The 9557-nt window shown below is 37.0% G+C and overlaps 1 protein-coding gene across 4 annotated transcripts in view; it reads left to right on the top strand.

The window, feature by feature from the left end:
• Positions 1-799: 799 nt before the first annotated feature.
• The window catches only part of INAVA (innate immunity activator), a 30409-nt gene continuing 21651 nt past the window's right edge, over positions 800-9557 (top strand). For 2 of the 4 annotated variants that reach the window (XM_026678122.2, XM_026678119.2), the window contains exon 1: positions 865-1041. The gene's annotated coding sequence lies outside the window, so the exon portion shown is untranslated. Of the gene's footprint in view, positions 1042-9557 lie in introns of all 4 variants that reach the window. The other 2 variants (XM_087959947.1, XM_087959946.1) reach the window with 2 other exon arrangements.

The following is a 9557-nucleotide window of genomic DNA, read 5'->3' as shown; positions in this document are numbered from 1 at the left end:
TCTGTTAGTTCTCTCTTTGAGAAAAATGGTGACTTACACATTAATAACAGATACACTTTGCACTTTAATGTCATAGTTTTAAAAATACTTGAAATGCACATTTTTGTTTACAAACCACTCTGGATAAACTTCTGATTTCTTGAGTGGTTTATAAAAGTTAAAACACTACAGTACTTAATAAATAAAGTGCCCCTTCAATTCATTTGCTGACTGCTATTTTTATAGAAAAAGTAACTTTAAAATGCAGTGCTCCTTGATTCTTATGCTACTCAGTGCTTTTTAAGTTTTAAGTTCTTTTTAGAGAAACTCATCTGGAACTCCGTTTGGCTAAAAATTACTTGTGAGCAAAGGGTTAAATACTCCCACAGCTCTGTTTTTCTAGTACAGTACTGCAGACCTCCTCTTAAAACTGTTTTTTTTTAAAAAAATAAATTAATTGTCTCACTCCATTATGTTTTTGAGCATAACATGTATTCTATTGAAAACAGCATTAGGAAAAACAGCCTTCACATTGACTGGATTACAGAACTATAGGAATAGTCTGGTAGTATTTTCATGCTAATTAAGTCTCTTGCTGGTCATCAGAGAAAGTGCTCAAAGCGTGTTTCTCTGGCGGTAAGTTACAAAGGCAGAAAACACATTTTCATGTGTGTGGACTTAGCGCTGACTGCAATGGGTTATTTCAGCTTTCCCTGCTTATCCAGGACAAGGGGAAGGATTCCTTGCTAACTTTTGCAAGGTATGTTTTAATAAAGTCCCTCCCTTCTGGTGTTATGTGTCAGCTTGTCCTTTTGTGCCTGGAAGGATTTGGCTCCACTGATTCTCTTGTGCTGAAAAGGTATTGCTCACCTGCCCCGCTTCTCTGACTCAAGTCAAAACAAGTAACACGGTTTCTTTGGCACAACCAGAGTGAGGCAGTGCTGGGAAGAGAGAAGGAAGGGACTGGAAACGTGAACAAAAACTGCACGCAGTTGCAGTGACTTGGATATTAGGAACAAACCTCCCCGAATCTTCCTCTCACAGTAGCAAAGCCTCCTAAAGGTAAGACTGCTTTTTCATTCCAGAAGGGTGGCAGGGCAGCTATAACTGAGAGCTCATTTTGGCATATGTTAGAAAACAGCATTTTGATTTTGTTTAATATAGGACTCTCCAGGTTTTTTTTTTACACTTAAAATGATAAGTGGAAATCCATTGAAACCTGTTAATTGTGATGATGAGCCAATATTTGGGTTTTAAATTGAAAAGAACAGGAACTTTGTTTAAATCAATTATAGAAGTATTCTGTATATGGATATTTTCATATATTATTGAGATTCTACATGGAAATTAGAAGCAATTATGGAAAAGTCTACATACAGATTGGTATGTAAGCCTTACAAGTCTTCTTGCCCTGGTCAGTGACAGCTTCAACAGCCAGGTGATTGTATTTAATTGTGTAAGTTACCTGTAATTTTTTTTACACAGATTACTTTTTCTTGGCGAATCCGTAACATGTAATGTGGTCTCTAGATCTAGAAAGGTATTCTGTAGTTCCTTCCATTCATTTTCAGTGTCTGGAGGACAGGGCTATGAGATGGATACACATTTCAATGGAGCCAAGATTGAAAAAATGAAAAATCAAAATTGCTTTTTACATTTAATGCAAATAATTTGGATTTTTGGATCAGAGGGAACATACTAGGGTCACAGGCAGAATTGCTTGGATGTAGCAACATAAACAAGACTCTTTGCCTTTATAAAGCCAGCAGGAGTGATTAAGAAGTATATTGAGTCTGCATTGCTGAGTGGCAAGTAAAGTTCAGGGACCTCTGATGGCCTTATCAATAGGACATCATAGCACAGGTATAGGAATTGATAAGTCTGTACTGTTTCATCATGCGGCTTCTGACTAGTTAGCTTTCCTCATCATAGACTTGGGCTGCGTTATCAAAGTTTTATAAAGCATGATGTTTTGCACCTGCATATGGCTAACTCAGCAACCTCCATATTTTTTAAAGCTAATTTGTTTTAGTGGTGCTTTCTGATTCCTCTATACTGGCTTATTAGCTGTGGCTGCATCCAGTCCCCAGGTCTGACAGACTGGTTCCTAAGTCTGTCTTTAAATCAAATTTGTAAGTAGGTCAGAATTGTTATTTAGCATTAATCAAATGTTTATCTTAGTAGATATTCTATATTATAGTTTTCATAAGTATATATTATAAATTATAGTTTCACATGCTCCATTATTCTCACTTTATCCTTTAAATTTGTTCCAAGTGTTGACCCACCATATGATTGATGGTGTCTCACATCTTTCTGGTTACTTTATTATTTTTACTTTATTTTCAAACATGATTAGTTTTCCTTTTCTTTGATGCATCACTGGTGCTTGCATTGGATTTACCTCTTGAAGGCATGATTACTAGGGTAAATAAGAGAAAAATGTAAGCCAAATATGAAGTTGCATACTCAATGCAGTATTAATGACAGTGTGATCTGACTTAATCTGGCAAAAATCCTTCCTCCAGCCGATGAACAACTGACATGCGGTGTTTTCATGAGCGTCACAAAGTACTGTGTATTTGTTGTTACAAACCATCATATTTAACTCAAATGTTTAATACGGTAGGATTTGTGACAATCTGTTCAAAAATACAAGTTGCCCATAAGTCAGATGTTCTTATCCTAGGGATTGCCGGCACCATATCAGTGCCATATCATGCAGTGCAATCTGATGGTCATCCTAAATTATAAAACAGGGCAAGTTGGAAATAGGGCTTTATTTTAATTGTGGGACTTGTAATTGTGGGACTTGAAGGATGGGTGCTCTGCCTTCAAAGGAAGAAAGGAGAATCAGCAAGACATCATTGAGATAACAGGGGTCATCCAGCTACAGAGGGGCAAAAAATGGGACCGCCGATCCTAGTTGAAAAGCAGTGCAAACTATATTTGTTAGGGCATGAATTTCCATAGGTAATTTCGGAAAGAATTGTGCATTGCCCTGGTATCATAGTTAAGGAACTTTATATTCTGCCAGCTAAATACACTTTTTTGTCCTACGTATGCATCCTACTAATGCTATTACTCTTTGTGAAACATAGCATACCATAGGGAAGATATTTGTTGGAAGAGCATAACATTGAAGGAGCGTCCAGGGTGTGCACCCTTTGTTTTGCGAAGCAGAAACAGATGACCAAGCTTCACAGGGTGTGAGAGAGCTGCGAGGCTGCTGGGGAAATCTGGGATAATAATTGCAAGATTTAAATCTCTTAATTGTTCAATTAGTCAATTAAAGTAGGACAGTTAATTAAAAAAAACAATTCAACCAGTAGGCAGCCCTGTTTTGACTTTGGCGGTTAACTGACAAAAGAAAGGAGCTCACTCAGCACACTTTTTTTTTAGAACTGCTTGGAGGGGGTGTTCAAATATCCATTGACTTTGGTGGGGCAAGAGTGGGGCACTGAGTCACAGTCTGGGATCTGGTGCCCAGAGGACACTTCCAGATGATGATTTAATTACTGTGCAATAAATAGGCAGTTGCTAATCTGTGGGGTGGTAGGGAAAGGAAGAGATGAGGAAGAGACGGGCACATTTTTTGAAACAGGACTCTCCACCCAAAATATTGTTTTCTGAGTATAGTACAGGTGGGCCATCTGTTTGAACTTGTATTTAGGGATATATTTTTTCACCTATTTCTATTTCTGTTTTCTATTGGTTAGTTTTGTGATGATCTCAAAATCACTTCCACATTATAGTTATAGATTATCTTATTTTACATGTATTTTGTTTGTTTTTTCTAAAAAAAAAATTACTTCTCTAAAATTTTTACTTAGAATTTCTCTCTACTGTCCAGTCTAGAAATCCTGCACTGTTAATTTTCTGTTAAATTTGCCATCACAAGTTATTTCGCTTAGTTTTAGGTTATACTTTTCCCCCCAAATTTTTCGTCACAAGACTGTGCTTAAATTTTGGAAAGAAATAAGAGGCATTTTAGCTCCGCTTCTCAGGTGAACTAGTTCTTCTCCTTAAAGTTGAACAGAACACTTCTATAACCCTTCAATAGGTAACTGATCTGAATGGCTTTTCAGATAAGGTTTGTACTCTCAGCCTGGAATTTATGCATTTATTAAATTTATATGGCTACCCAACTCGCATACCGTGACTTGTGGCATTAAAAATCCACAATCTAAATTTTAGTTTAATGCTGATTTGTTTGACTGTTTGTTTACGTATTTTCTGCAGCGTTGAACCCGAAAAGCCCCAAGTGTTTGTGAATCAGTCAGTCAGAGAACTGTATGGCTTCAGACACAACCTGAAGCAAGATTTTGCTTTGTCAGTCTTGTGGGCTAGAAATTCAAAGTGAAGATAGTTTTAGTTTTGTTTCCACTTAACTATGTGTATAGGAAATTTGGCTCCATTCTTTGGTTATTAATAGGTGTTTTTGTGCAGTCATAGCCCATGAAAATGCAGAAATGCATTGCAGGGATTTAAAGGCTGATTCAGACAACCACTAATTATTAAGTGGCTGAAATTTTGGCATGTACTAAACCAGTTGGGTGCAAGTATATATGGGTGGGAAGGAATGTCTCATGGGGTTATCTACATAATTCTGATATCCACATTCCCTTTGCCTAAGAATAAGTGAAGGGGGTAACTCCCACTATGTATGGTTGCATTTGAAAGCTGGCACAAATAGGTACAAATGGATGCATTAGCATAGAATTTTAATAGCCTTCTTCCTATTTTTTAAAAAGTATTTCAAAGGGGCATCAGTTTAAGTAGAAAAGTAGTATGAAAGGAGATATTTGTTTCTTCTCCTCCCCATCATTTCTCTACTCCAGATCAGCCTTCCAAAATAGCCCTTTATGAAGGTGGAAATCCTTGGAGGAGACCCATTTCAGAAAACAGGGGACAGGGAAAAGTTTAAACACTACTTCCCACTGTTTTGTTTTCACAATCTGTATCTCAACTAGATTTTTTTTTTTTTAAAAAAAAATCAGAGTGCATTGGAATTGGGCAGCTAATAAATTAAAATAAAAGAATAAAATCATCACCATCTTTTAGACCTCTGCATTGATATGTATGGGCTGGTTTCATACAACATCCATAACTTTTTACTGGATTAACCCATTTATAAATTTGTGCAATACATTGAGGTACTAAAATTGCTGTGTGAATGCACCCACAAAGACTTTCACTAACTTGAGTGTGCTGTGCTACTCCAGCTGTGTTGGTAATGTTTTGATTATTTATCTATAAAACATATTTTTTAAATTTATCATAAACTCAATGGGCACCGAAACTTAGCTATTTATGGAAGTTTGAGAATATAGTTAAGGCTAATCGATGGATTAAAACTCTGTGTGCTGAGAAGTTAAATAAAAACTGGGCTCTCTGCCCAGGGAAACTACCGGTAGTAAATTCTGTGTAGAAAGCCTTTATCTTATTCTAATTGGTTACCTGTAGCAAATTTCCTTTTCACTAACAAATGGACAGTGTGATTTGAAGTAACCCAGAAACACTGTATTTGTTTCCTGTATCACATTCCTCTTTTTTAAGCATCACATAGATAAACTGGGAGGGGGGTTGCTCTTTGCTTACAGCAATGTAGAAACAGGGTTAAAAATGAAGGTTGAATCTTCATCTCAGAATTCCAACAAAATTTGTTAAATTGACTCAAGTACTTATCACACAGCACATATTCCTCACCTCTTCTGTAATCATGAGAGATGATTGTACAATTAGACCAAAGCCAATCAGCAAGGAATAGATTGCATGAAGTACAGGATGAGAACTAAAAATAGAGTGAAGGCGAGGAATATTTGGTTAAGAGTGGGGCAATGAAACACGGGAGGGCAAGTAAGGGTGGTGGTGGAAATGTACTTGCATAAACTTCATAGCATCTCTGCTTAGTTTTGTAATCAAACGGAATAACTTCCCTAAGGACTTTGTGAAACCCTAATTGTTTAATGTTTTAAATTAGTCAGATTTTGCTGTTTTGTCTGTAGTGTAGTGTTTGTATCTATGTTTTAACATGAACATTATCAGGGAGAAATAATCAAGCATAGGTACAACTTTTGTAACTAAATGGAAAACAATGTTTGCTTTGGAATATAGGCGCACAGATAAAAGAAGTCGATTTGGTTTGGTACGGTTCCTATGATTGTATTTATTTGAAGTCTTTGATTACATACATATTTAGAAGATTAGAGTGGGCTGGTTGACTTTTTTGTCCAGGATGGATGCTATGGCCATTTAGTAGAAGTCATCTTCTGTTATTAGGTTATTTTCATCGATCTGCATCTATATCTTAATGTGGAGACAAGTTTTGTTTCTCTACCTGTGGCTTCAGGTTGAGATAGCTTGAAGGTGGAAAAACACAGCTTTGTCGACATGGCTCAACCAGAAAGTAAAATTCATCACCCAATAGCAGCCTTTGAGGGTCTGTTGCAATTTGTGATTTTGATTAGTAAGCCCAGCTAATAATTAAAATTTGTGATTAATTAAGTTAAATTATCAAGGTTTAGCTTCTTCTTCTTTTTCTTTCCTGCCACACAAGGCAAAGTGTGTATCTTTTATATCTATTGCACTAAGCAGCAGGTTTAGAGAAGGGGAGTGGCAAGTGATATATAGAAACCATTCTTCCTCTTCTGGTATGGTGAAGTGGCTTAGCTCTGCCTTGCACTATGTTAAAACTGCAGTTTGAATGGAATTATTTAAATTGTTATGCTTGGACATGTATGGATTCTACTTTTTATTTTATTTTAAATTATTGAAAGCTTGTAGCTGGCTGGCACAAGAATCTTAGAAAGAAAAAGCACACATGCACCTATTTCAAATAGAAAAATGTGCCTCCATCTTGTTTAATATTTTTATCCCTAAAAAGCTAAACTTGGCTCTGGATTCAGTCTTTTCTAAAATTCTTCTTAGTTTTGTTACACTTCAAAATGTATGCTGTATGTGCCTTGAAGGCACAGAATGACATGGCTTGTTCATCCAATCCCAGAAAATATAGTGAGATTGTTCCTCTCCTGATGACCTTGCAATTTATGTTGCCTCTTAATATCTGACCCACATTTTGTCCATCATTCAAGTTTGCCTTTCATCTATTTGGTGTAGGATGCCTCTTTTGCTTTTTAAAAAAGTCCTGGTTTAGTTTTTGGCATCTACAGAAAGGCCAAAAATCTGGAGAGTTGTTGCTAGCATGTTAAAATCTCTCTTCAACTTGGGCTTTCTCCAAAACTGTAGATCTCCATGTCCAGAATTCATAGATATCATATTTATTACTGAGAAATTTACAGATAAAACTTTTAGAGAATGCCCAGACTGGAGGAGAGAAGTTTGCATTATTAATAATATCATCCAACTGGGATAAAGGTGTGATCTAAGGGATTTTCTTACATATCTAGTTCTTGCAATATGTGCTTTATTATGGAAGTTTCTGAAAAACCAAAAAGATACTTTTTTAAATAAATAGAACTGAGGGTCTGAGTGTTCATATTTGAAAACTGGAAAGACAGACATGGGATATCCTATAGTTTTGAGGGAGACATTAGAGGGGAAAACTGTCATAAAAATAGTTAGGCTAAATCTTTCTCCCTAATCTGTTTCTGATTCTAGATTTAACTAAGTGGCTACTAGTTCCAAATTGACTTGATAAATATGAAGACAAGTTCTCCAGAAACCGCATTCCTGCTATATAGTTTTTAATTTTTCTGTATTGTATTTCTGATTGCATGAACCAGGATTATAGTCAATATGTGCCCTGTTGAATACTGGCTTGGCCAATGGTCAAGCCAGTATGGTCATAACTCACTACTTAAAACTTAGCTGAGATCGGTTGGTCTGTACACTTGTCACATCTTTGTGATTGTGTAATTGAATCTCAATAAGAACAGGCTGCTCTCTAATCTGAAAGCCCCTGGCCAAATTCACAGCAATATATAAAGCCCTTAAAAAGGGTGTTATATGAATTCTGAGAAGTTTGATTGTACATTGTAAAGCATGTACATCCGTTCACTAGTTGTGTAGTTCTGATACATATTTGCTATTTCTCCATGATGAATTTTTCATATATAATGTTTTTATTTTGGTGTGTAGGGGAAAAAGGGTTGTATGAAGGTCAAAAATAATGTTTTTCTGGATGTAGTAACCTGCAAGATCCTAAATGATGTACACTAAACAAAACAATTGCTTGCATGATCTCTATCTATGGGTCTACATAGTAGTAGTCTCCAACCTGAAATGCTGGAAGTGCAATTACTAAAATTGTCAGGCTGCCTGCCAATTTGAGGAAGGCTTCTGCACATAGTTTGTCTATATGAGAGAGCATTCAACTCTCTATAATACTTGAAGCCTGTATATTTTCTCATTGGGAAGAGATTCCAAAGCTATAATGGCTTTTGCCATGGACTTGCTAATTTGTAAGATAGATATCAAGTGAAAGGACAGATGGGCAAACTGGAGTTGTATAGCCTATAGCAGATAGGACAAAATTGAACTACTAGTAGATGGGTTGCGGGCTTTGGAAATTTGGAAACAACTGAGACATTTTTTCAGATCCAGGAAGCCAGCATTCTTGAAAGTACCATTCATTGAACCATTGAGCTGATTCTTTTATTTACTGGCCATAAAAGCAGGAGCATTATGAGCTTGTACTTTAATTTCCTGGCTGGAGAGTTAACTCTTACTCATATAAAAGTTATTAATGTCTGATCCAAAACAGAAAGCCTGATATATGTTATAATTGTGGGAATTGTATTGTTCTGAGGAAAGTGTGCAGGACTATAGCTGTGTGGTTGCCTATTTCAATTTATGAATGGGATTGTTTGTTATGGGACGCAGAGAAAAAGGCTCCTACCCACACAGCCTCCTATGCCAGTTTGAAGTGAGCAATAACCTGTACAGGTCTAAGCAACATCACCTTAGGTCGTACAGCTCAGTAACAGTTGTGAACCTTGTCTGTCCACCTCCTTCTGTTGTTGTTTTTTTCCTCCCCCAGGAGACTGGCAGTTCTGTGATAAGCTCCAGACAGAAACTCAGAGTGACTTTCAGATTGACTCACCCAGTAGGGGTGGGGAAGTGCTGTGCAAACAAGTGTGGTTGCAAAGAGGAAGGCTTGGAGTCACCCTGGCTGCTGGGAAAGCAGTAAAAAGTCATCCCTACCATATAATGCTCCAGTTTTGAATGGCCCATCCGGGCATCTGCGATGAGGTCTCATGGTCATTTCTTCCAATGCGGGAGTTGTTTGCTTAGCCCTTCCTGCCAACCTTATGGTGTAGCTTCTATAGCTTCTACTTTTTGCTATGGGTGGGGGGAGGGAAAGCAGAAGTGAAATGATTGGCCACGTGGCATCATCACAAAATTAGAGATAACATGTAAGGGAGATAAGAATTATCTCTCTTCAGCAAGTTTTCTTTCTCTGTGTCTCCCTACTTCCTCTCTCTCTCTCTCTCTCTCTCTCTCTCTCTCTCTCTGTGTGTGTGTGTGTGTGTGTGTAATATATATATATATATATATTTCTCACTCTGTTCTGAATTAACTTAGAAGCACTTCCCCTTCCTACAGTTTTTAGGTAA

The sequence above is a fragment of the Notechis scutatus genome, chromosome 3 (assembly GCF_049901735.1).
Source record: "Notechis scutatus isolate UNSWTSFEM ecotype Mainland chromosome 3, rNotScu1.2, whole genome shotgun sequence".
In the NCBI taxonomy this organism is placed as follows: domain Eukaryota; kingdom Metazoa; phylum Chordata; class Lepidosauria; order Squamata; family Elapidae; genus Notechis; species Notechis scutatus.
This window is presented reverse-complemented; position numbering and strand designations above follow the sequence as displayed.